Consider the following 26562-nt stretch of genomic DNA (forward strand, 5'->3'; position numbering starts at 1 on the left):
GTCCTACTGAGAACAAAGAGGCAGATCTGGCAGCAACACAGAAACATATGAATGATCAGACAAAACATTTACACACAGACAGCCTGGACTCAATATATGTTCATGCTTTAGATTAGTCACAAGTTTCTTAATTATGACGCTTTCGGCTGATGAAGACAGGTGCATTTCCACACAGAGATGTTCCCTTCAGTGCATGAAAATGACAGCGACACCGTGAGGCCACAGGGGATTGGAGGGCGGCTGGAGGAGGACTACGGGTGCGCACAGCTCGGGTTTGTTGCACGGGCACTAGAGCAGCGGTGTAACCGATCCCAGCTGCTGCCGTGGGGGGAATTAGAGCTATTCCCGTCCCCCTTGGGGTTGATCACGTGTCCTTGGGGAGCGTTTAGTTTGGGGACCACTTCGTGGAGCGAGAGAGAGAGAGAGAGAGAGGAAGCGCACCGTTGCGCACAGCCGAGTTGGACAGCAACATCTTAAACACGCGTTAATGATCCGGCGGCGAATCAAGCAGATCAGTTTTGTTGTGGGGCGTTGTCATAAACACTCCACAGTGGTGTGTGGTTCACAGATCCGTCAGGCACCCACACAGCGTGTGTGATCTCCCAGTCACTGACTCGTCGAAACTTCTGCGCTTACCAACTGTGATCTTTTCTGCGAGCGTCACATTGTTGCCAGCCGCCGCTACAAGTCGACATACGGAGCTGTCACGCCGAACCGAGGTAGGCTTCTTTCCTGTGGGGTTTTGAGGGGAATCGACAGAGTAACGTGCATGCTGGCCAAACAAAAACACTGTTAGTTTACGCGCTGTGAGGCTGAGGCTGCTCAATAGGCACCGGATTGCAATATCATAATCAGCTGTTAACGAGTGCATGAAAAGCTTTTCCACTTCCACAAAAGCGTGCAAGATGAAAACAATAAGTGTGTGACTGATCTGAGAATTTAGAAAGCACGGGGAGAGCAAAGGTACCCCTGCAAATCTCGTGAGTGGTGCGTCAGCATTACATCACGGACTTAATATTTATTATGCATTTATTTTTATTTCAAAAGGGGCCTACAAAGGCACGGTGAGAACTGCTAAAGAGTGTTGGAACTACAATGAGACAGTTTATCCGTGGGAGCTGGATGGTGTTACTATAAGGTTGAAATCTTCTTGTGGCATGATTTGAAAGTATTTTTTTGTTCTTGCAACCATCAGTTCCATCACAGTGTAGTACTGTAATAGGACCATTAGTGACTGACCTGAGCTTACTTCCAACCACGCCCCTGATGCAAACCAAAGCAACACTCACATGCTACTTTACAGCAGAGGACAAGAAAGACATTTGTTAAAGACAAGTCATCATCAATAAAGTTATGATTTAATTTTTTTTAATTCTATGTATGAGAAATAGAATACAGTGCCATAGTAGTACCGATGGAGATACAGCAGAATGAAACATATCCCCATGGACTCACTTATAGGATCCCAGTTTGTGGCTGTGACAGTATGTTGGTATGGTTACTGTGGAGAGCTGCAGGTGACATTGGAGGCTCTGTGGCTTGGCTTCAAAAAAGCAAGAGTGTTAAATGTCAGCTCCACATCAATAATTCAAGATTCCCAAACAATTGGGAGCAATAAAGGCGGGGTCCAGTGTTGGCCCCTGCCTGTCCCTTTCCTTTAAAATGACACTTGACACTATTAAATAAGAAATAATTGGTTAGAATAAAAGAAATAATGCTTATTAAAGATTAAATCAAACATGTGGTGTGCTAGAAAGTGTCATATTTCGTCAGGGCCATGTTGACCAGCAGTGAGACCATGTTTAATGCATCAAGACGGCTATTATACTTAAAAAAAAACTGGTGGTTCACATCTTTTTAGAAAATGATTTATTTCCCCGCTCTCTCCCTCTCGCTCTCTTGTTAATGCATGATCACTGTGGTTAATGAGACAGGTCTCAGCGCATGGGGCCAAACCCTCTCGGAGACAGTGCTGCTAGTTGGGTGAATACAGCTGACACCCTCATTCATCATGCATCTACAGGGTGCTGCCTGCTCCTGCAGTCCTTCCATGCCTGTCCCTCTCTCTCTCTCTGTCTCTCTCGCTCCCCAGTTGCACTGTTAGATGATAATTATTAAGACATTATAATGACAAGAGCAGTGGCTTTTTCTAAGGAAAAGACAGGGCGTCAGCTCCACGCTGGGATGATTATAGCTGTGACAGAGGGTTGGCATTCGGTGTTGATGCTGCAGCTGAAACGATATCCAAGAATAGATGTAAACACCTTCTGCACAGTGGTGTTGTACCTGGTGGACTCTGCAATGTCTCCACCAGCAGATTGTGGAATTGCTGCCTCTGCAAACCAAAAAAGTACCAAAAAATCCCAGAGGACTTTTCTTTGAAGCAGTTCCAAAATATGCATTTATAACCATCAAAATAACCACAAAAACTGTGCCAAGTGTAAATCCCACTACTACGACGCCATAGCAAAACCACCATGCAATATTAAAATATTGTAACTGACCCACATATAGTGAAAGTTAACAGCCATGCATAATTGGTGCTCTCTTGAGTAAAATGTGTAAGCTTGGTCATAATTTTGTAGTTTTACTCTATTAAACACTGATGAGGAAGAGAGATTCTCACGTTGAAGAGATCATTTACTCTCTGAGGAAATATCTAAATTCCACTTTTGTTGTGACTGTCACTGTCACAACAGTTAATCTTTTAAAAATATATTGGTCCCATTCATTGTTTGCTTGAGGATGTTCCCTGTACGTTTTTAATCGTTTTATCCCCACAGATCAGTTAGCCAAAAAGGACAGCCGTCACAGGGATGTTTTTATTCTGGGCTGTCTGTCAACAGCTGATGCCAGTTTGAGTCTGAATGAGGCATTTCTCTAAGAGTCAGCCTCTTGGCCGTGCTTTCACGGGGAGTCTCTTGAAACAGCAGGGGGCTCGGCATGTTGTTTCAGCTTTGCTGAAGTTGGTGGAAGGATGAAACCCCAGCTTCCTGTCAAACATGGATGTTGTGCTCTGATTGTTTTTTGTGTACATCTTTTTATGATTGACTTAAAAGTGCAGCAGAGAAACAAACACAATGTTTAGGCAGCTAACAAAAGTGTGGATTTAAGTCACATGACTTGGACTCAAGTCATACTCGAGTCATGTATTTTGACAAAATCAGAATTTTGAACATCAGTGACTCATGACAGCACTTTGGCTGAAACAATTTGATTGAAAATATTCGACAGCTTACCCTTAGCCACAAAGATTACAAAATATGTTGTCAGCAAAATGCATTTTAGCCACTTTAAAAATGATCATCTTAAAAATCAACATCAGCTTAAGTGTGAGCTATATTTATGATATGTTCACACTTCTACCTAGCTGTCAGAAACCCCTACGACCAGGCACTGAATCTGTTATGTATGCCTTCTTCAAAGCCACCAGACTCCAGTGACAAAAACAGCAACTTTACCTTAGAAAACACTGGTCACCACCATGTCATTCAGTTGGTTCGTTATTGTGAGACTTTTGGATCGAATGTGGTGCCTTAAGCCGAGTGGGTGTTTCCATTTCAAAAACCCGGAAAACAATAATGATGGAAGGGGATTTATTTATCTCTGTAGCGTTTGATTGAAGTGTGTCTTTGTATCACTAAATGCAGTTCAGCTATCTGTGAAAGAGATACATTTTAATTGAGACATCGTATGGTTGTATTTTTCTGTTTAATAAAGCAAATCAATGTGAGAATATTTCTTTTTTGACAAGAACTTGTGTAATGTAGCTAACTTGTCACTCCTCAAACGCATCTCCCCATTGATACTATGACAAATAATTACAACAAATACATCATATAATATATCCTCGAGTGAAATGTCAGGAAGGTACGCTGATATGAAAAATTAGATAAAGCGCAAGCATACCTCACCATGTCAATACACACAGGCATTAAAACCCAGCTTGCTTCTCCAGAAACACTGTGGTTACACCTCTGTCTCTGAAAATATTCTCACTTTTGAAGAATGCAAATTAGTAACAGTATACAAAGCATCCTTTGAACTTTTCAAGAGTAGCTCCCCACATCATGTTCCGCCTCAACATCCATTTCATACATCAGATTATGTAGGCAGGAAAAATACAATTTCTTTGTGACTTAAGTCCTCATGTCTCCTCTCTCTGTTCTTCTTCTGGGCCGGCAAGAAATACAATCAAATTTGTTTGCACAGTCACAGGTTGCTCCTTAATCTTTAGTCAGATCAGTTGCTATGTACAAATTCCTCTCTTCTTGTTATTCAGCACGCTGCAATGACCAGGCACCAAAAAAAAAAAAAAGAAAGTCAAATTCATTTCTTGACTTAATTGAACAAAAGCCAATTTCTGCAGCCTTTCTGCAACGGCACCATTTATTTAAAGCCGGCTGTGTTTATGTAAGTGCGTGCCAAGTACATTCATGACTGCTTGCATCTGTGGACCCCGGTGTGAGTGTGGGTGGGTGTGGATACATTTCTTATCCCAAAGATTGAAATTATGACAGTGTGACAGAATAACCTCAGGGCAGTCACGATGCGACTGCCTTGATCACCACATGTATCTCTGCTAGCACCACATCACTGCCTCCAGTCGGCATCACAGTGGTTCGCCTCGCCACTCATCAGGGGTTTAATATTCAATTATGAGGGTCATCCTGTTCAAGCTGCGTCGGATGGCTCATGGAACAGCCCTGCTGATTGATGAGTGGGCATCTTAGCTTAATACACTCACAGTTTGGCCCTGAGGGAGTCAGAAACAAGGCAGATGGCATGTGGGAGCGATCTTACTGACGTGGCGAGAGTTTCTTGTAGTTGTGGTATTAGTAGTATAAACAACAACAGGAGTGCAACAGTGAATCAGTGTTCAGTCAGATCAGGCTTTAACTAAAATGGATTTAAAGTGTAATGAGCTTATGCTGAAATAAACCGTTTTCTCTTCTCGTCTCTCTTTGAAGTGACTCAAAAAAAAGCTGCATGTATTAAAATGCATGTACAGTATTGGAAGTTTATATACAAAAATGTTGCATCAAGGGCAAAGGCTTAAAGGTGTTTTTCTCTAAAAGGCTTGCAGAAGGATACCATTACAGTGTCAGCTCACTGCCTTTCAGTTTATTGCTGTGACAGCCTGTCAAACTGTCACATGCAGCCGAGTCCGGGGAAGTGCAGGTCTTACAGTGTTATGCTGACAAACAACAAGCCGATAAAGAAGCAGAGAGTGAGACAGGCGGTTCAGCATTTCCTTGGGAACAGTGCAGAGGGAGCAGCTTCTCCTCTGTCATCTCGTGGCAGATAAGATTCTTCAGCAGTCAGGTATTTGGACCTTGCTGGTGGGCTGTTTTCTTGGCCGAAAGCTGGACCATGCTGTCACTCAGATTAGTGATATGAGCCATCGGTGGGAGTGCAGACCTACCCTCGGGGGGACAGCCGTTAGACAGATTTGCAAATCCCCAACATTGAATATGCACACGCGCGCACACAGACACACACATGTGCACGCACAACCCCCAACCCTGGAGTGAAGGGGCGAGATCAAGCCAGGTCATGGGAGGCTCTTTTCAAATAAATTCCTCCTTCGGGAGACTGCTGCCTCCTCCGTGCCCTTCATGCACATGTGCATGCATTTACCCTTGTACACACACACACACACACACACACACACACACACACACACACACACACACTCAGACATCCTGTCCCCTCCTCTTAAGACGGACAGCAAAAACACTGACAAACGGTTGGCTATCCAATGTTTATGGGTCACTGATTCTAACTGCAGCTGCTGAGTACTGTTGAGTGCAGTATGTTACTGCCTCTATAGAAAAATACATTTAAGTGCAGTGACAACTATTAAAGATTCTTCACCCACATAATTGTTGAAAAAAAATAAATATATGTATATATATACATTTAGAAGAAAATTAAATGTTAAAAAAGAGATTAAAACATAAATAATTTAAAAATGGAAAAAAAATACAATCATTTAATAATAATAATTTCTAAAGCCAAATCGTGATTGAAAATAAAAATTGGTTAATAAGAACAAATTACTGTAGGGAGGCAACTACTTATGATCTTCATTACTGATTCATGTTTGATTTTTTTCTTGATGATTTCGTAGACCCCAAGGCGATGTCATTAAATGTCTTCAATTAAACAATCAGTTATCAAAATAGTTATCCAATTATTTTCAGTCAGTCAACCAAACAATTAATCTAATCATTAAAACTCATCTTTTTGTGTTCTTCTCCAACCTGTCCATATTTGCAGATCTAGGTGCATTTAATAATATTTCACCAATATAAAGCAGAATATTTAAAATGAAATATTGAACCTATTTATTTTTATCGTCTGCTGTGAAAACGTTCCACTTATTTGCCATTTATGTCCCTGAATGAAAAAAAAAACCCTTTCCATCAATATATCTCTAGTATTAGTATGCGATATATGCCAGTATGTGTAATTTCATAAGGGTGTCTTGCTTATCATCTTGGTCTCTATCCCGCCTGCATTCACAGAACCGGCTGAATGACACGAAGTCAAGCCCCAAGATGTTATCGCTCCACTCCCTGGGGTAATTTTATCGTAGGCGGATTGCATGACCAAGGCGACACCTCCTGCATTTAGAACAGGGAGGCTGAAGCTCTGTATAAGTGAGCCGTCCAACACACGGGGCAGAGATGTTGACTGATGCTGTGGTGCTCGGCGAGGACCTGCTTGAAACAATCCCAAACTATCCCAGCTGTGTTTACGAGAGGAAAACATCTACAATAAACACCCAGTGGCCTTCAGCTGGATATGAAAGGGATCGTTTGGATTTTTGAGGTTGGGTTGTGTGAGATACTTATCCATATTTCAGAGTATTACCTACAGTAGATGGTGGTCGGCACGCTCCCAGTTTGGAGAAGCAGGCAGGAGAACTGGAAGACAAGTGAATGCCACTACAAAAACAGTAATTTTACCTAGCCTACTGCTAAGGATGGGGGCAGACCTAACAAAAACAACAACAACAACAACAAAATAATTATAAGTTTACTGGCATGCTATATTTAGAATATTTAGACTGCTTTACCTTGCCATCAAACAGCCCGGTTGAAGTTGATGTAGGGGGAACTGGAGCCAGTGGCGGTTCTACACAGGGGCCTACAGGGGCCACTGCCCCTGTGAAGAAGCTTTTGGCCCCTGCTGTGGCCCCTGTGTCAAATTAATAATGAAATGATCAATTTATAACAATGAACAATGGAGCAATTCTAACCTTTTTTTGTTCAAACAATATCTCATTGTACACAAAAGGAACCCAGAATGTGTACATTGTATAATAGTTTAATTGTGCAATATACATATATATATCATTCTGACTGTACTGCACTTTCAAAATAAAAAAAGTGATGAAAAATGAGAAATGTCATTGTCATACAAAAAAAACTGTTATTGTTGGTGAGTCTCATTATTTAAATCAATGTATTTGTATCTTCCAAATATACTTAAATGAGATGTTTAAATAAGCTAAAATAAAGATTTTGAATGCTTAAATATCATATTTGCCATTTTTTCATGTGCTAATGCGCCCCTCTGATTAAACACCGGCCCCTCCTTGGCCCCCACTGTAAAATTGGTCTAGAACTGACTGGAGCTGTTCTCTAGGCTCTCTTCAAAGCCACCAGACTCAATTGAAAAAAACAGTAATTTGACCTGGCAGAACACAGGGTTGCTGATCCACCGATGCATTGATCGTTTAGTTTGTTTTTGTCATTGTGTGACTTTGATTAATCTGAACTAACCCTTGAAAACACCAAAGTCACACAATAACATAAACAAACCAAACAACCAATGCAACAGTAGACCAGCAACTTGTGTGTTCTGTGAGGTAAAATTATTGTTTTTGTTAATGGAGTCTGGTGGCTTTGAAGAGATCATAGAAAACAGCTTCGGTTTTCCTCGAACACCAACTTTGACGGCAAGGTAAAGCTGTGAAAATATACTAAATATAGCACGCACATAAACTGATATTGTTTTTTTTTTGGCTGTTGTTGTTTGGTCTCCCTTCAGTTTTAACAGTACTTAGTTTAGCTTCCGTCTCGGTACTCATGCTTGCTTCTCCAAACTGAGAGCGTGCTTTTCATTGTAGGTTATATGGACAATTACCTCACACTACCCCTGTTCAATAAATCCAAACTATCCCTTTGAGAAATTAAAAAGGTTTATTCCCAGCTGCTTCTCTACCTGATGACTTAGTTCTAAAATAACACAGCTTATCCCCTGCTGTGAAATGCCATAGTTTTGTCTGAAAATGTCCTTTGACAGCCTTAAAATTAAATGTTCTGTCGTGATTTTTCTTCTGACGGCACACAGATTTGGAACAAACCTTCAATATGGCTTTAGATTCAGCTTAATCCAATTTTTACACCCTACCTTTACTTTCCTCTGTCGTCTCCTTGAGCTGAATCTGTTTTGAAATCACATATGTACGGCGAGATGTATTCAAAGGTACAATATGGGAAAGGCTGGACTTATTTCTCCCTGCATCTGTGGAGGAATGATGATAATTGCATTACAAGTTATTAATTTAAAATGCTTAATCAGAGCACTCCTTGCAATGACATATTAGTACCTGATGATCACATACAGTGTTAGTGGCTGGAGAGAGTGTAGACGCTACGGTAGTTTGACTCCGAGGTAAATAGAAGATGACAGCGACCTCTGGTTGTCCTCTGTCAACACTTGTTTGAGTAATAATCACAGCAGGGGAGGAGACAGTGCAACAGTGAGTTCTTCTTTACTTAATTCACTGTGATAAATTACTCCTAACCCCTCACTGTCTTTCTGACCTCTGCCGCCAAACTGCAATGTAAGGATTTGCACATAAATGCATAAGCATACTCAATTCCCCTTCCTGCTCTTCTTTCTTTCTTTCTCCTCCTCCCCTCCCGCCTTTCTCATTTATTGTGTACCTCTTTTTCTTATTCAGATTAATTCGACACACACACACACACACACACACACACACACACAGACATACACACACCCCGCCTACAAACATGATCTAAATCTTCCCTTTGTAGTTTCTAATCATCTCCCTAGCAGGCCCTATTCGTTCTGCATGCACTGCTGCCAGTTTGCAGCCAGATTATCTGTTACGTGTCCTCTGCTGTGTTGGAATGTTAATTATTGGGTTTATAGAGAAGAAACAATTTGTCACAAGCATACGGTGCTAAATTAGAAGGTCACGTCCGTTTTTTTTCACTGACCTCGCACTAATTACTTAACCTCTTAGTCAGCCAATTCAGCTAGAACAGCTGACAGAACAATCATCCCTGTTTCAGTGACACTCTTCTGAATCCCCGGAGGCGGCTCTAATCAACATATCTTATAAATTTACATTAATGGCCCCGTATTCTATGGTTTTGCAGAATATTCAGCCATAAGTAAGGTGATAAACTGGGTTGTTATGTGCTTTATAATCGCAATCTTCTATCTGAGTCCTTGGTATAGTCTGCATGCCACATAATCAGATAATCATACTTGCATAATTATAGTTGCATAAATGTATTTGGAGGCTCTAATTTCACATCCCATGTTCACCGCTTTGCAGTTTCCCTCATTTGAGATATGATGCTGCTCAGTTTGTCAAACGTTGATGCTCCAAAATTGTTTGGAGCAGACTGCATTCGTGGATTGTATTTAGGATTTGCAGGACTGAGAATCACTGTGACCTAATCACTGGCTTTCTGTCGAACATTTCCTCACACCGGCTTTTCACAGGGAGCGATAGGGCATGGCGTGACTTGCGGACAAAAATAGGACTTTTACTTTAAAATAGAGTGCAAGAGAGTCCACCTCCCTAAACCTGATGTGACATCTTTTCTCAGTGATTGCCAGGCTAAACCTGAGAGTGCTGAAAGCTTTAATGCTGAGCTGTAGGATCATATGATCGAGTCAGATACAGTAACTCCATAAAACTCAATAGGACTCAGGCGCTGTACTAGTGAGATTATCACTTTTATTTTAGGAATCCCCTGACCCTGGGATTACAGAATTGACCTCCTGATAAAGGGAAAAAAAAGTTACAGTAAGGCAGTGAAAAGTGTAGATGGGGGAAAAAAGTTTCTTGTACCATATTGGATACAAAACTTTTGTTTAAAACTTTCAAACTGATTGAATTTTATAAATCAAAGATGACAGTACTTTATTAAGAGGCTCTGGTAGACCAGTCCCCTAAGACTGGTCAGGTCAGCTGTGATCATATCGTACACGCAGGCTTTGACAGTGATCTTGAATGAGCCCTGCTGCTCTAAGGAGCTGGACCAGCTCCAGCATTCTGGCCCCTCTCCTCCTCCTCCTCCTCCACCGCTGGGTATTTCACACTCAAAATACAGACTCATACTGTTGCATCATTTTCAGCTGCCATGCTTTAAATTCCTCGACCGAAGAGAGAGGAAACCTATCCTCAAAAAACCCTAACAAACTCCCATAACCCTCGCAGCCTTAGCATCCTGGGAAAATGCATGCAGCCCACACCCCACCACCTCAGCACCGCCGCCCCCCGGCATTCTGCAGCTGAGTTGAAGGATGTGATCTAAGATAAAAACCACTCTCATTCCGACAGCTTCTTTGTGTGTTTGGTTATGGGGGAAAAAAGCCATACACCACTGTGAATTTCACTGGGTGTTTGTCTTTCATATGTGCTGAAATATAAAACTATGGTGATGATGATTGTGTCTGAATGGGTTGAGATAATGAAACAGAGCCTTTATGTTAAAATTTTATCTCCGCACCGCTGCCTGTGTGACTACATAATCTCACCCTTTCACACATCTGAGTTGAGAGACCCGAGTGGATTGGTTAAAGGCTATTTTTCTTGGGATAGTCTTTGAAATCCATATAGATTTTACACATTCTCGTTCATCTCATCTCCTGCAGGCAATGGGATTAAAAGAAGCTCCTTTTTTTTTGCTCAAAGAGTTTTGAATTAAATTTTTCTGACTGGATCCAAGACACTTTACTCTGTGGACATTTTTGACAAAACATTGCATCAGCGTCTGACACATTTGTGCTTATCCAACTGCTGCATTATTCTGGTTCTTGATTTTAATCTTGGTATTGTCATGTAATGTTGGTTGTATCCATATATTCCAGACTAGGTCAATTAAAATGGTGATAAAACCATTTAAAAAATCCTAATAGTATTGGATTGGTCAGTCAGAACTGTTTGACTGTCAATGAATCTCATACACCAGGAAGTGATTTTATTCTGACTCTGCTCTTGTAAACCAGGATTCACATCCAGTTCACTGAAGCACTTCTTTATAAGCTGCACAGTTTTGTATGAGAAACAGAGCTGCAACAAATGATTACTTTCATTATTGATTGAATCTGTTGTTTAATTGCCAGATTAATTGAATCCTTAAATTACCTTTTTTCATTAATATTCAATAGAATGTTATAAATCCTAACATGAGTAGCTGAACCAGTCTGTGTTTGGCATTTTTGCACATTAAATTATATTGATGATACATCAGTTATCAATTGAGCTTCACCAATGGACTAATTATGGATTTGAAAGTATTTCAGTACAGGAACCACAGAACTGTGATTAGACTGTGAATTGGGACTGTAAAATGTCGATAATGGATAAATAGTAATAGCAAATTTGATGCTAATCTTTCATAGTTTATTAGTGTTATCAGCTATTTTAAACGGTTAACCCTTAATAGGGCACTCATTGAAATACTTGCAAATTCCAAATTTCAAACCTGGAGAATATTGAAAGATATCACATACTGCCAGAATGTGTAAAAAAAAACAAAAAAAAACATACAGACCCGGGGGAGGGGGGGTAATATTTTGAGAAAAAAGTATACGAGATTAAGGCGTCAAATCTACGAGAAAAAATGTGCAGATTTATGAGATTTAAAGTGGTGAATCTGCAAGAAAAAAGTATTTTTTCCCCCACTTTTGTCTCGTAAATCTGCAACTTTTTTTGAGCAGATTTGCTACTTTAATCTAGTAAATTTGCAACTTTTTTCTCAAAATATTAAGTTACCAAATACAGTTCTTCGCCCGATAAAGGGTTAACTTTAAGTTTAAAATATTCATCTGTTTAGGACTGCAGGAAAGAATAAAGGACTGTCCACACCTCTCACTGTTCAGCTGGCTCTTGTCATGTTATCTAACCCTTCCCATGTGTTAAACTCTGAGTATGAAGTGATGATATCTGTAAGGAGATACTTTTTGTGTAAGCACAATCAAAACTTTAATTTGTCCGTTTAGAAGTTGAACTGATCAATGGCCAACTCCTAGAGGATAGACATGTTAGTTTGTACTAAACTAAATTCTCAACAGTCGGACAATCGCTAGTGTTACTTTCACAAGGCTGTGTGGCCACCAAAGCATTTTTTTCCCCACATTAAAAACACCAGCTGAAACTACAGCTCTACTTAAAAAAGTGAGTGGCTTGTGATTAATTGGTTGTTTTATCACATGATTGCGTTTGAATATTTTTTCTTATTAATATGTTTCATGGTGATGCCTGTGATGCAGCACTTTCATTCTCTCCTATTTTCTCCCATGTGAGCCAATAAAGTAACCTTAACCTTAATTGACAAAGGGGTAATTTCATTTGTGAGAAACCCAATATGAATTTTAAACTTTAATTTCTGCCAGTGGCTGTATCAGTTCTGCTGGACAGCGTGTCTCTTTAGAATGACAGCATCTGTAAGAGAAGTGGACAGCAAATCGAGCCGGAGTTTCTTGTCTCTCCCAGGGGATCTTGTCTGTTCCCTTCAAATGGAGCCTGGCGTACAGTATCTGGCCCCGCTCTGCTTTGTAATTAGATCCTTACTACTTTGCATCAAACTGCGGCCCAGAGGCATGATGGTCTCTCTGTCCCTTCACAGAGTACTAGTGGTAAAGAGTGATGAGGCTTTACTTGTGAGTCTTTGTCTTCAAAGACATGTTCCCACTCTTTTACCACTGCTCATATATCTCTTCCTTGCCGGGAGTTGGATGAGGAGATCAGTGCAGCTCTTGTCTTTGTGGTAAAAATGAAGCTACTGTTGACAGGTGATGAGCTTCGCTTAACATAAAGACTGGAAGCTAGGGAGGAAAAGAAAGCTAGCTCTGCCAAATGGTCCAAATGGATTTTCCAAAATTGCCAAAAACTGCTAGCCTGGCTAACAGCAGACTAATCTCAAATGAGATTTAGTCTGGCAACCAGCCGTTCATTTCTCCGTAGAGGAGGCGTGGTTTACGATCCTCCAGAGCCGCTTATTGGGCGCTTAGAATGTCTATCAAAAGCGTCTGTAGGTAGCTCTTAGCCAATCAGATCAGTTATACCAGATGACTTATGTAGAGCAACAGAAATGGATGTTTGTTGTGTGTGTGTCTGTGAGAGAGTGTTGCTTGCTGGTAACCGTAACGCCGGTGATCTCGCTACGAGCCGGGGGACAGCGGAGCCGCCGAGAGACCTTTCGCCTTTCAACTTTCGCTCTAAACTATTTAAAACACCATCTACAGCTAAAGAGAGTTTCGCGTCTGCAGCAGCCATGTTGGATCCGTAAGAAAACTACAAGCTTCCAAGTGCCGAGTAGTACGCGTCATCGTCTTGCCGTCCCTCCCCGCTCTGTGATTGGATCCCTAAAACAGGGCTAAGAAAGCTTCCTGGTTGCCAGACTGGATGGAGGTTCGAAATGAAATTCGAGCCTTCGCGCAAGGCAGTATGGGTATACCCAGGTTAAAAAACTGCAGTTCCTTGAATGTCCACTTGAGGCTGGCACCAAATGTGAGTCAATCCCCATAGACACCCATGTTAAAATGGCCTACATCACAGCACAAATAAACATGTTTACAGTCTGGTATTGGGCTACACGGTGGTGTAGTTGTGAGCACTCTTGCCTCACAGCAAGAGGGTCGCCGGTTCGACTCCGGCCTGCAGCTCTTCTTTGTGGAGTTTGCATGTTCTCCCCATGTCAGTGTGGGTAAAGGATAATGAATGAATGAATGAATGAGTCTGGTACTAAAATAATAAATATTTTCGTCTCTAAAGCAAATGTTTCTGGTCTGAGTTAATTTTTAAACATCTCCTGTATAAATTATAGAGCTTGGCCACTTTCAATGACAGGTGAGTTCCATCACAGGTGGCATGTTTACGCAACAGGCCTCATTCAGCCTGCCTCAGCTCACCCACTCTCCACCTTTATGCCTATTTATGGGTTAGCTGGGAGTAACATGGAGTCATGCAGCACCAAGATGGAGATGGCCAGAGCCACCACACTGAGCTTCACAATGCTCATTCTAGCAGTGGGGTTTTGTGCTAAACTGTTTCTTGGCTAGGAGCAGTGACTTCTTGCAAGCTTAAGAGGTGCTGCTAGGTTGATTTTGTTCTTTGTGAACGGAGCCAGGTGAGCTTTTTCCCCCTGTTTCCATTATTTATGCAAAGCTAAGCTAACAGTCTCCTGGCTGTAGCTTCATATTTGGCTTACAGATTTGAGAACGGTATAAATCTAGTGTGTCAATTCAAAGTGAATCTTTGGTTAGAGGAGGCATATTAGGTTATTGTTCTCAAGGTCAAGTCAATCAGTGACAGTGAAAAAGACTTTGTAACAGTGACCATGCTCACATCGAAGAGAACATGGCCTCAATATGTGAATGAAGAAATTATCTTTGCTATGAAGCTCTTTATTGGCCTCAGCTAACCTTAGGTAACAATGCTGAAAATGGAGAGAATTAGTGGCTGTTTTTTCTCCTGAGACGGAGGACGAAAAACCCATTCCTTAGTCACATATATTACTCAAACTAGTATTACTCATTATATCTGGGCCCTTATTTTGTGTCTTTGTGTGTGGGACCTTGTGGGAGGAGTGAGTTGTCACTACTGCACAAGGCAACGAGGTGCTCACGTAAGAAAAAAACACAAATAGGGAAAAAAAACTCTGCTGACTAACAACAAGAATCTTTATTTCACCTACATGTTTTTGCTCAAGGCCCTCGTAAGGGTGTTTTATAGAGTGTGTAAAACACATCTTAGACTTAGACTCCACAAGAAAGCTACATATTGATCTGTGTTTTACAATTACAGGAGCGAAATAGTAAAATGAGTTTTTTGTTAAAGGGTCAATAGAGTTTGAAGTTTCACTACTTATCAAGGTGAATCAACGTCAGTGGATCAAGACAGACTTCTCTCTCTGTATTTGCTTCTTCTGTAATAGCTTGCAGTTGTTCGCAGCTTCCCTTGGCATATGAAATTTTGATGTAATATCCAGATAATGTTTTCACACATTTCCTCACCAGCCTCTTTTTGAAGCATGTTTTTGTCTCTCTTTCTTGCAGCGACAGTTTGAAATATCCCCTGGTGTGATGAGTTACTTTTATTCTTGAATTAGGGTAGCGTTTTTGTGTTTACCCATCACTGCCAACCCACCAGAGATGTAGACCTATTCTCTATCTCTCATACAGAACTCTCCTGACAAGGGAGATGCTAATAATTAATGACACTTTTTGAAATCTCTTTCAAGATGCTCGAGGAAACCGCACAAGGGGAGGGGAGGAAGAACATAAAATGGCCTGGAGCTTACGGCAAAAACAAAAATTCAGCCAGAGAATGAAATGGGAGGGGTATTTTTTAGCTTGAGAATTGAGTTGGATTGTTTTTCTTTTACTTTTTTCTTTATAAGATCTACTAAAACATTTCTTTGACCCATTTTGGGTTCCAGCTTATGATTGAAGAGACACTATAATACAAAGGGGCTTAATTAAGAAGTGCTGAGTTTATAAAAGAAAACCATGAAAGATGTTATTATGGTAAAAGCTAGTTACAAAACATCTAATTATGAGGGTTTGGCTTATAGCAGATATCAGTAATGATAATGTCTACATGTCATGTCTGACCTGCTCAATAGATAACCATTAAGACCCATTAAGACTTCCCATGACATATTTACTTATCTACGTATATATATATATATATATATATATATATATATATATATATATTTTTTTTTTTTTTTTTTTTTTTTTTTTTATGTAATTAACACTGATGAAAATCAATTCTCGAAAGAAGTCATGGTGTGTTCACACCAGATGTTGAGCAAATTTTTGCGCAGTACATTCATATGCATGCTATGAGATACAGTGCAGAATTTGTGTCATGCAAATATGAAATATTTGTTCCATCGCATGTAAGCATGACTTGAAATTTTTCAGTTTGAGCGAGATTTTGTGTCACGAAAGCTCATCAACGTTAAGGTTCCTCTGCATAGCATAGCTCTGATCAATCCAAACTACATTCACAAAGTAAGCGTTTTAAAAGTTGTGCGCTTGTTTTTCTTGCAGACCGACCTGACAAAGCCTAAATCAGGCTTTTTACACAACTGCATCATGATGTAGTTATCACGGCATACTTTTGATCTGTTTATTGCTGTTAAATCACAGCAAAATGTATTTGTTTTGGGTTCACACTGCTGTAGTAGTGCTGTAGCAGCAGTCATCCAGACGCAGTGCTGAAATACACCAAGCTTTGTGCACCAACAGATGATGTTATGAACCCAGGAACCTGGTCTCACAGGAATCCATGAAAGAGCCACGGATTCGCTTAACTCAAAATCCGTGGAATAGCCATAGACAGTCATATCCCGTGGCTATTGGTTTGTTCCAAGTCACGTGACTATCAAGGTCCCGGCGGTCAGAACAAAAAACATGACAGTTCTCTCATTTTTAGTGAAAAATCAATATTTTGACTTAGTTTCTGCATAAAAATGGATTTTGATCACATTTCTAGCAAGAAATATATGTTTTATTTTCTAAATATTCACTCAGTGAATGTACATAATCACTTTGTATGTTGGAATAGCCACGGGATATGACATTAACTTGCATATGTCATTAACTTGCATTGTAGCGAAATCCGTGTCAGTTTCACGGAAATTTGAGTGATTCCGTGGCTATTCCACGGATTTTGAGTTAAGCGAATCCGTGGCTATTTCACGGATTCCTGTGAGACCAGGTTGGAACCCAGACATGACAGCATTTTCATGTATCTTGTAAACTTGGTAGTTATTTCAGCCACTGATGACAGAAATAAATGGCAGCATTTTTATACCATAAGGTAGGAGAAATGTGACTAAACACAAATGCAATCTTGTGGTCACACTTGTTTGAGTAACGCAAGACAAAAAATTTGCATCACATCTGGTGTGAGAGCCAACAGACGACAGTAGGTGCAGAAGCATTTACATTTTCTGAAAACACTCCATCTATTTAAGTCATTTAAATCCTGGAGGGAATGATGAGTAGAGTGGAGTAGACACTGAAGAGTGATGCAGCCTGGAGGACAGCGGAGAGATGAAACAGATGGAGCAGGGACAACACTGATGGGAGGACGGAGGAGGAGTGAGGGGCAGTTTGGTACACAGTGGGTGCCCCCATAAGCTCAATATCCTCAGCACCAATTACACTGTATACACACCCACAGACATGCAAAGCTGTGGCCTTTGTGCTCCTAAGTAGAGGCCTGTTTCATAATGGATTTTGCAGGACATGGCTCCTGCCAGCCAGAGTATATTGAATTTCAGTAACAACAACAGTAGCAGCTCTTGTATCACTGCTGTTCAGTACTGCAGTGCAATAGAGCAGAGCGTGGCCCATGTTACCTCTTTCTCTGCTCCAGGACTATGTATTCTCTTTTTACTGCTATGTGTGGCATGTTTATGTGACACTATAGTTTGCAACAAACCTGTGTATGTATGCATGTTTGTGTGTGAGTGCGGCATCCGAGGAAGGGTTTTATTTAGATGTGTGGCTCTGAAAGGTACATTGACAGGAAAGTTAGTGTCACAGTGGAGAAATTATTTGAACGATTTGGAATATCAGACAGTACCATGTGCATGAAATTGGAAATTAATTTTTGATGGTCTCTAGTGTAGCTAGAAGTCTTTCCTTTGTCTCATGATGTTTTATTCACCTATACTTTCTCTGTTCCTAACAAGGTGTTTAAACAGTGAGTTTTGTTGTTGTTTTTTATACCAAACAAAAACAATGAAGTAAACACATTTTGCTGCTTTCTATTACCTCTTGACTCAACCATTAAGCAAACATCTAGGTCAGGTATCTTCCTTTTAAGAGAAGTATATATTTATTAGCTAATGTGTAATGTCATTGAACATTTTCTTCTTTTCAATTTAAAGGAATAGTAGAGATGAGGGTTGTCAAAAGTATCGATACTCAAAAAAGTATCAATACTAAAACGTTGTATCCGGATACAATACTCATTTTCAAAAGTATCGAGTATCTGAAGCTTGTTATCATAGTTGCAGTTTCTTTTTGCACAATTGTTTTTTATTATACATATTTAACCTGTGGTTCTGTTCATTTTTACATGTTGCATTTTTCTTGTTAATAAAAATATTTCTGTTAAATTTTGGGGTCTTTGTTTTTATCCTGGTGGTATCGAAAATGGCATCGAGTATCGAATATTTTCTTGAGTATCGGTATCGAGTTGAAAATTTTAGTATCGTGACAGCCCTAGTACAGATTTATAGAAGTGGAGTTGTATGAGATACTTGTCTATATAGTCAATGTGTGCAGTAGATGGCGGTCAGCACGCCACTAATTGGGAGTAACAGGCAGGAGTAAAAACACAAAAGCCAAGAAATGTGTTGCTGTAGATGAGGGCAGCAGCAAAAAGTATGTTATAGATGCCTAAAAATACCAAAATCAATTTACTCACAGCTTCACCTTGCCGTCAGACAGACCTTTTGAGAAGAGAAACTGAAGCCTTTATCCAGTGGCGGTTCTAGACCAGTTTTACTGTGGGGGCCAAGCAGGGGCCAGTGTTTAATCAGAGGGGCACATTAAAAAACGGCAAAGATGATATTTAAGTATTCAAACCCTTTATTTTAGCTTATTTAAAAATCTAATTTAAGTTTATTTGGAAGATACAAATACACTGATTGAAACAATGAGACTTACCAACAATAATAACTTTTTGTTCGACAATGACATTTCTCAATTTTTCTTCACAATTACTTTTTTTTATTTTGAAAGTGCAGTACAGTGAGAATGATCTTTTTTTATATATATTTACACAAGCTTTTATTGCACAATTAAACAATTATACAATGTATACATGCTGGGTTCCTTTCGTGTACAATGAGATTGATCATTTTATTATTAATTTGACACAGGGGCCACAGCAGGGGCCAAGGGCTTCTTCACAGGGGCAGTGGCTCCTGGAGGCCCCTGTGTAGAACCGCCACTGCCTTTATCTATGCCCTCCTTAAAGCCACCAGACTCCATTGAGAAAAACAGTCATTTTACCCTGCAGAACACAAGAGTTGCTGGTCTACTGCTGTTCAGTTTGTTTGTGATGTTGTGTGACTTTGGTATTATTCAGGGTTTGGATCACTGTTTTTGTCAATGTAGTCTGGTGGCTTTGAAGAGAACATTAATAGATATAACATCTTATGTGGTTGAAATACATTTTGCTGCTTCCTCCCTCTTCCATGAAGATACTCCCATTTGCTTCTTCAAACTGTGCCAACTGCCATAACTGTAGGTAATACGCCCATGCCGATCCATCTCTTTAAGACAGAGGGCTCTAAAATATTTAAACAACACCCATAACTAATCAGAATAAATTCAGTTTAATGATCATTACCATACACAGATCAAGACGTAATTACTGACATAATGAGAAAATGTATAATTTGATTCACAAGTCATTATGTTATAAATCATTTTACTAAATCTGCTGCTGTTAATTATTTGTGGTAATATGTAGTTTATTTCTTATGAGAACTGCAGATGGCTCTCACTCAGAGTCATCACAGCTGCTCACCCTAACTATTGATTTACTGACTCAAACCTTCATTCCTTTAGTTTATTTTGTGACATTTAGTGGAATTTTAGAAAATAATGTGTGCACTTGCTCCATATTTAAAAAGTTTGTTGTCAGCTCTCATAAAGCATTATAATTCCTGTGTAGAAATAGACTTTGAAAGCGAGTAGCTGCTATAAAAATGACTTAATTTAATTGAAAAAGCTTATGAAATAATGTGTTGTTTGAATCTTTATATCATAAAGTCTACTCTCTGTGGCATAATCACAGCTGGAATCTAATGTGTGTGTGTGTGTGTGTTTGTGTGTGTTTTTACAGGAGACACTAGATGGCACTATGGATGTATAATCCCTGGGAAAGCTGAGAATCTCTCTCTCTCTCTCTCTCTCTCTCTCTCTCTCTCTCTCTCTCTCTTCTCTCTCTCTCACACACAAAATGACAAACACAATTTTGTTGTGTCATGTAAAGACAACAATTAGAGAGCACTTTCATATGTTTTGTAGAGGGGAATTAGACTCTGTAAACCATCTGTCTCTGTTTGTGTGCGGTCAGGTGTATTTATCTGCTTGTGTTTCCAATCTGGCACCTGATTTGTGATAAACTCTCTAATGTGCCGACCATAACAGCAGCACAGTGTTGCTGGTTTAGTTCTGTCATCATTAATACTCGACCGTGCTCTAGAAACCGCGACACTTCTGTACAACGTTTGACTTCAGCAGTAGCGCCAGAAAAAAAGCTTTGGAGATGCTACAAATGGGTGTTTTACCTGTGTATGATACTACTTAAGGGGCGGTTGTATGTGCATACTAGGTGTTCATATCATCATATCCGTGTGTGTTTGTGCAGCTTGTTTCTCAGCTGAGGGCTCTGCCTCATAAACATGCATTTTGTGTCATGCACTTAATCTGCTCCATGTTTGGGATTAGCTTTCCCGTCCACAGAGAGGATGCTCCTCTCCTCTCCTCTCCTCTCCTTTCCTTTCCCCTTCATCTTATTTACTCTCCTCTCCCTCTCTCCCGTGTTCTCTTCTCCTCTTTAATTTCATCCCCATGCTTTTGCACCCCTCTCCTCATCTATTTTCTCTTTTTTCCTCCCTCCTCTTCTCTCTCCCATATGGTTCTCTCAGTAATAATCAATGCAGGCTAGCAGGCTGCTGTGATGCAGCTGCAAGCCTTCTGAGCTTCAATGTGTAAAAAAAAACACAGAGGGAAAATGTTTTAAATGCACTGAAAAATTTATCAGATGAACAATCGTGCTGGAATATGAAAAAAAAGCCCGTCTTTGACAGGGTTGTTGAATATTTGTTCTAGATAATAAACACAGAGTTTTGATATCTAAAAGGATTTGATTGCACCATCAAACTACCTGCAGTGTGTTTCTGTCAATGTTCATAAAATCTAACGTTTATATTCTGATGCAGCAATTATAGCTTTTTTTTCAGACAGCAAAACTGAAGCTGAAGTAAACATCGATCAAGGCCACAACCAGGGGAAAAACATGGTGTCCTCCTGCTTAGGACCCAATTGTTATTCTGTTGCTTATCCTTTGGTGATGTGTGCATTCACACAGGAAGACCCGAGGCTTAGTGGAGTCAATGTAGTCTGTGTAGTGTTGTACAGTCTGCGAAAACCTCACAAGCTTTGTTTGCACAGGATCATTCTTGTTTTATTTCCCAAAGAATCATTACCATACCACACTGTAAAAAATATTTGTTGAAATTACAGTAAAACTCTGTCAAATTCATCAGAAATAGGGTGTAAAGTAAATAATTGAATATCACCGTGATAGACACTTTTAATCACCGTAAATCAAGGAATAGTACAAAACTTTTGAAAAACTTTTGAAAACACACAGTTTTACTGTAAATATATATAAAAAAATTCATGTAAAATTAATGGAGAAATACCATATTGTCACAAGGACACAATTACTCTAACAATAAAGGGACTTTTCAATCTAAATGACAGTTTTTGTTGATATTTACACTTAAATTTACAGTAGAAAAGCCACTCTGTATTTTTTACGGTGTAGTTCTGGCAACCACAGCTGCCGGTATTTTACCGTAAATTAAACAGATTTTTTTACAGTGCAATAACTAGGAATGTACCAGTCTCACACTCAGTATCTGCTTCGGTTTTGCCAGAAATATACGATCAGATATCGGAAATTGATTGTTTTGGATGCTTTAGCACCACAAACTTGATAAAACTCCTGCTTAAATATCATGCGGGAGAAGCTGATAAACTTGTGCAATCAACTTATGGGATGTTTATTCAAAAGCCACATTGCTGGAACCGTTGAGGAAGCATGAGAAATTTCCTCCCGACGGTAATAAAACAAAACTGATAACAGAGAAAATTGGAGGACTCATAATGAATGACTGACCCTTTTCCGTGGTTGAAAATGTTGTGTTTGAACTCCTAATTGAACATCTTGAGCCTCGCTACATGCTGCCAAACAAACAGGAAACGGCTGGGACACATCTGTTCATTCTAGTCGGTGGATTCCTTTGAAAACACTTGTTGCTGGATTTAAAAGCTGGCAAAGACTGACTCTGGAGATCCCCTGAGCTTTTCTCTTGCACCACCAGGAGGTTGATATCTTAGATGTTTAACTTTTGAATGGATTGCTGTGTATGTATTTCACTGCAGCTGTAAAAATACAGTTTTTTGTTCCATAATGCAACATGGTGTTACGTCCCAAATTGAGGTTCGGAAGTAACCATTGATGTTGTATATATAAAAAAAAAAACAAGGGAAAACCAGGCAAGCTGAGTTATAGCAAAATATAATTTATTTACACTACCGGTCAAAAGTTTTAGAACACCCCAATTTTTCCATTTTTTATTGAAATTCAAGCAGTTCAAGTCAAATGAACAGCTTGAAAGAGTACGGAGGTAAGTGTTGAACTGCCAGAGGTAAATAAAAAAAGGTAAGGTTAACCAAAACTGAAAGATAATGTAGGCTATGTTTCAGAATTATGCAAGTAGGCCTTTTTTCAGGGAACAAGAAATGGGTTAACAACTTAACTCTATGGAGTATTGGGCTATTTGGTCCATTTTTGAATTCTTTTCATGTCTTTGTAAGTAATTTTGTGTCTTTTGGTGTCTTTTTTTGTCATTTTGTGTCTTTTTTTTGGTCATTTTGTGTCTTTTTTTAGTCCTTTAGTTCAACATAAAATGTGATTTTGAATCTTTTTTTATTTTCAAAACACTATCATGCTCAATAAAGAATTTTAAATGTTGCAAATGTGCATTCATTTCAGAGTAGACTGAGACATTAAACTGCATAATTTTCAATAAAATTCTGGAAAAGTTGGTATGTTCTAAAACTTTTGACCAGTAGTGTATATACGGCGAACACAAAACTACTATCCAACGGACAGCGACAATAACCTAAATATCTTCAAGCTAAAACACTCTGAGGACACAAACCAAAAATACAAGAACTGGGTTCTCCTTCCCCAGCTTCCAGGCAGCACTCAGGGGTTTCACCTAAAACAGCCAACACTTCCACAACCGGCACAATCACAGCGCGACAATGGCCCACCAGCCGCGTCTGCTTCAGGATTCAGTCTATTTAACACCTAATCAGCAATCGATCACAGGTGCGCCCGGAAACTCAGCAACTGGGAGGAGCAGGAGGCGGATCCTTAAGGAAGCAAGAAAACAAAAGAAAAAACAAACACAACACACCTCCAACCGTAACACATGGTAAACAGGAAGTGATGACTTACTGTGCTCCAAGCAGGAATATGTAGTGATTTTGAGGTAATATGCAGAGTGCTATTGTTGTGAATGGACAGTTGAGTGGAACTGTCTGTTACTGACTGTACAACTAACTGGTCGTCCATCCTGCTCTTGTCAGAACTGTCTGGTTTTGCCTCTCGGTGACCTTTTCTTATCAGAGCTAACAGATCAATCACAGAGGAAGCTCTATTAGCTTTAAACAAGCTCACTGCTATCAACTCCAATGTTTATCCACACTAATTAGAACACTTCATCGTCAAGAGAGGTGTGTGTGTGTGTATGGCATGTGTGTGTAGGCCAATGATGCTCGTTAAGCCCACAACAAGGCCACTAGAACGGATGCATCAACAGAGGGGTGGCTTATCCACTCTGCACAGAAAGAAGAAAAATCAGTTATGGATTTTATTCAGCCAATGATGACTTGCAACAAGGAACTTTATACTCCAATTAGCAACATAGGGGCTTGTTGGTAAAGTGATTTATAAAGTCTCATACAGATGGCTATTAGAAGTGTGCTGGAGGCAGCGGCACTGTTCAAGGTGTCTTAGAGTAAAGTTGCCAGCCCAGCGATATTTTTAAAAATGAGAGTATTGGGGGGTAAAGGCCTTGGAGGAAAAGTATGACACGGCAACTTCTCCGCTTCTAACAAGGATTGGAAATAGCACCTAACGTAAAGCATCACTGGGCCTGAGTTTTTAATGCAAACACTGAATAGAAAAGCCATACATTAAATGTGATTAATGGAAAAGTGAATTTGCAAAGCAGAGAATGCTCAACAGCTACACCCGTTCATCATATTCACACTTGAGTATTGATGTTCAGGTCCTTCAAACATTCATATTTCATAGATTTGAAATGTTTACTGCATCATTCTCAAACCTCGATCAGCTGTTAGTATTCACGTTGTGCCTCTGATGGTCTAGGACAGTCCGATCAATAGTTGTGATCAAGAACAAATCTCTCCCAAATCCAGACACTAGAGAACTGAGATTAGACCCTCTGATCCAATCATTCTGGCTTGGAGATGGAGCTATTCATGGACACAATGGTAATCAGATCATTCTAGAAGAATGGCATTTGAATTAAACTCCATCTCAGGTATATTCATAGTTTCAATGCTATGATTTTTTGTGTAGTTTTGTAGTTGATGTAGTTTTAATTTGATTTTACAGTTCCTGTGAAACATATATAGCTTCTATACTTTTCCAATGAAATGGAATATTTGAGCGGTGAACAATGAAATCCATAGCACCTTACTGGACTGTTAAAATATGGGAGGGCTTAGATTTTGGTGGAATACAGAGAGGACAGTTGGCTCCACACACACCTCCTTCACCTGCTGTTAGATCAGGAGGAGGACGAGGGAGAGATAAATGGGAAACTGTGCTCACTTTAAACCAGCTCCCTGTCGCTGCAGTGCATGCAGCACACACAGATGAACACGCCCGGCCATCCAGCCCTCCATGCCGCCAGCGCCTGGAGCTCCCTGCTCACCTGCTGAAAAAGTCCATATGTACTGCTCATGGTCAAGCAACTCACACTGTAAAAAAATCTGTTTAAAATATCTGTTTAAAATACCGGCAGCTGTGGTTGCCAGAACTTCACCGTAAGAAATACAGTGAGCGTATGTAAATGTAAATATCAGCAAAAAAACTGTAATTTATACTGAATAATCCCATTACTTTCAGGATAATTGTGTCATCATGGTATTTCTCCATTCATTTTACATGAAAATTGTTTATTTTTACATTACAACTATGTGTTTTCTACAGTTTATGACAGTAGAATTTAAAGTTTTATGCTATTCTTTGATTTACAGTAATTAAAAGTATCTACTACGGTGAAGTACAATGTTCAATTTTACGCCCTATTTCTGATGCAATTTGATAGTGTTTTACTGTAATTTAATTTACAAACATTTTTTACAGTGCAGAGTCAGTCGAATACCAGCAAAGCGTCCCTGAAATAGACCTCAGCTGCATCGTTTTTGAAATATCCACATCGTTTTTCCCCTCTGACATCCAAACGCACATCCTATCTCACTCCGTGTTTCTCTGTTCACGACTATGTTCACAAATGCTCAAGTGAGCTTTTATATGACTGGTGTGCCCATAGCTAGTCGCTCTAGATCTCCTTTGATTGGCCCCTGAGTGCATTTGAAACTATTTTACCTGGTTTTCCAGGAAGAGAAAAGACTGATTTTTATCTAAAAGTACTCTGATTTTTATTGATTTTTGACATATATTTGGCATATATTATTATATACCAATATATTTTTATATTAAAATGGGATTAAAACTGGCAAAATGTGTTTTCATATCATTGGGACTTTAAGCAAAGGGCATTATTCCATTGATGTGTTTGCAAAGTGTAATATTTTGTTTATATACTGTCCTCAGCCTCTAATTTTAAATCTAAATTGTTACTAAAAATATGTATTACAGGATGCAAAGTGTAATCTAGTTAGCACCTTAGGGACTCAATGTAGTACCCTTGATTACAGTAACATAATGATGCTTTATGGCACCCCAGAGGCACCATTTCACTGAAAATCTTCTTTAAATGGCTGCAATCGGAAGAGAGGCAAACAATTGCACCTGCATAGGAGCTCCACTGTCCTGTTGCGTGATGTGGACGCCTGGTCTGGCTCCATGAAGCCGAGATCCATCAGTACTAATGGAGAGTTACATTTCTAACATGCTACTCAGGCACATTGGCATGTTGAGATTAACATCCCACTCTGCTGTGAGGAGGGAAAAAAACCCAAAGCCTTCAGGGGAAACGAATGAGAACATGTTCTTATACTCTTACATCCATTTTGTAGCCTATACACAATTTAGTCTCTCACTTCTAGCATTTAAGTCAAAGTGGGCAGATGGTTCTGGTGATATATTCACTTCCAGGCATACAAGACAGCACTTTCTAAAAAGCAGCAGCGTTTGAATCAAATATTAATTTCCTCTTCTGAAAG

General features: G+C 39.7%; 1 protein-coding gene across 1 annotated transcript in view; it reads left to right on the plus strand.

The window, feature by feature from the left end:
• The first annotated feature begins 433 nt into the window (after nt 1–433).
• mid2 (midline 2) overlaps nt 434–26562 on the plus strand; it is a 185084-nt gene continuing 158955 nt past the window's right edge. Inside the window, exon 1 of the mRNA XM_059345636.1 lies at nt 434–719. The gene's annotated coding sequence lies outside the window, so the exon portion shown is untranslated. The remainder of the gene's footprint in view (nt 720–26562) is intronic.

Source organism: Centropristis striata, chromosome 12 (genome assembly GCF_030273125.1).
Source record: "Centropristis striata isolate RG_2023a ecotype Rhode Island chromosome 12, C.striata_1.0, whole genome shotgun sequence".
Lineage (NCBI taxonomy): Eukaryota > Metazoa > Chordata > Actinopteri > Perciformes > Serranidae > Centropristis > Centropristis striata.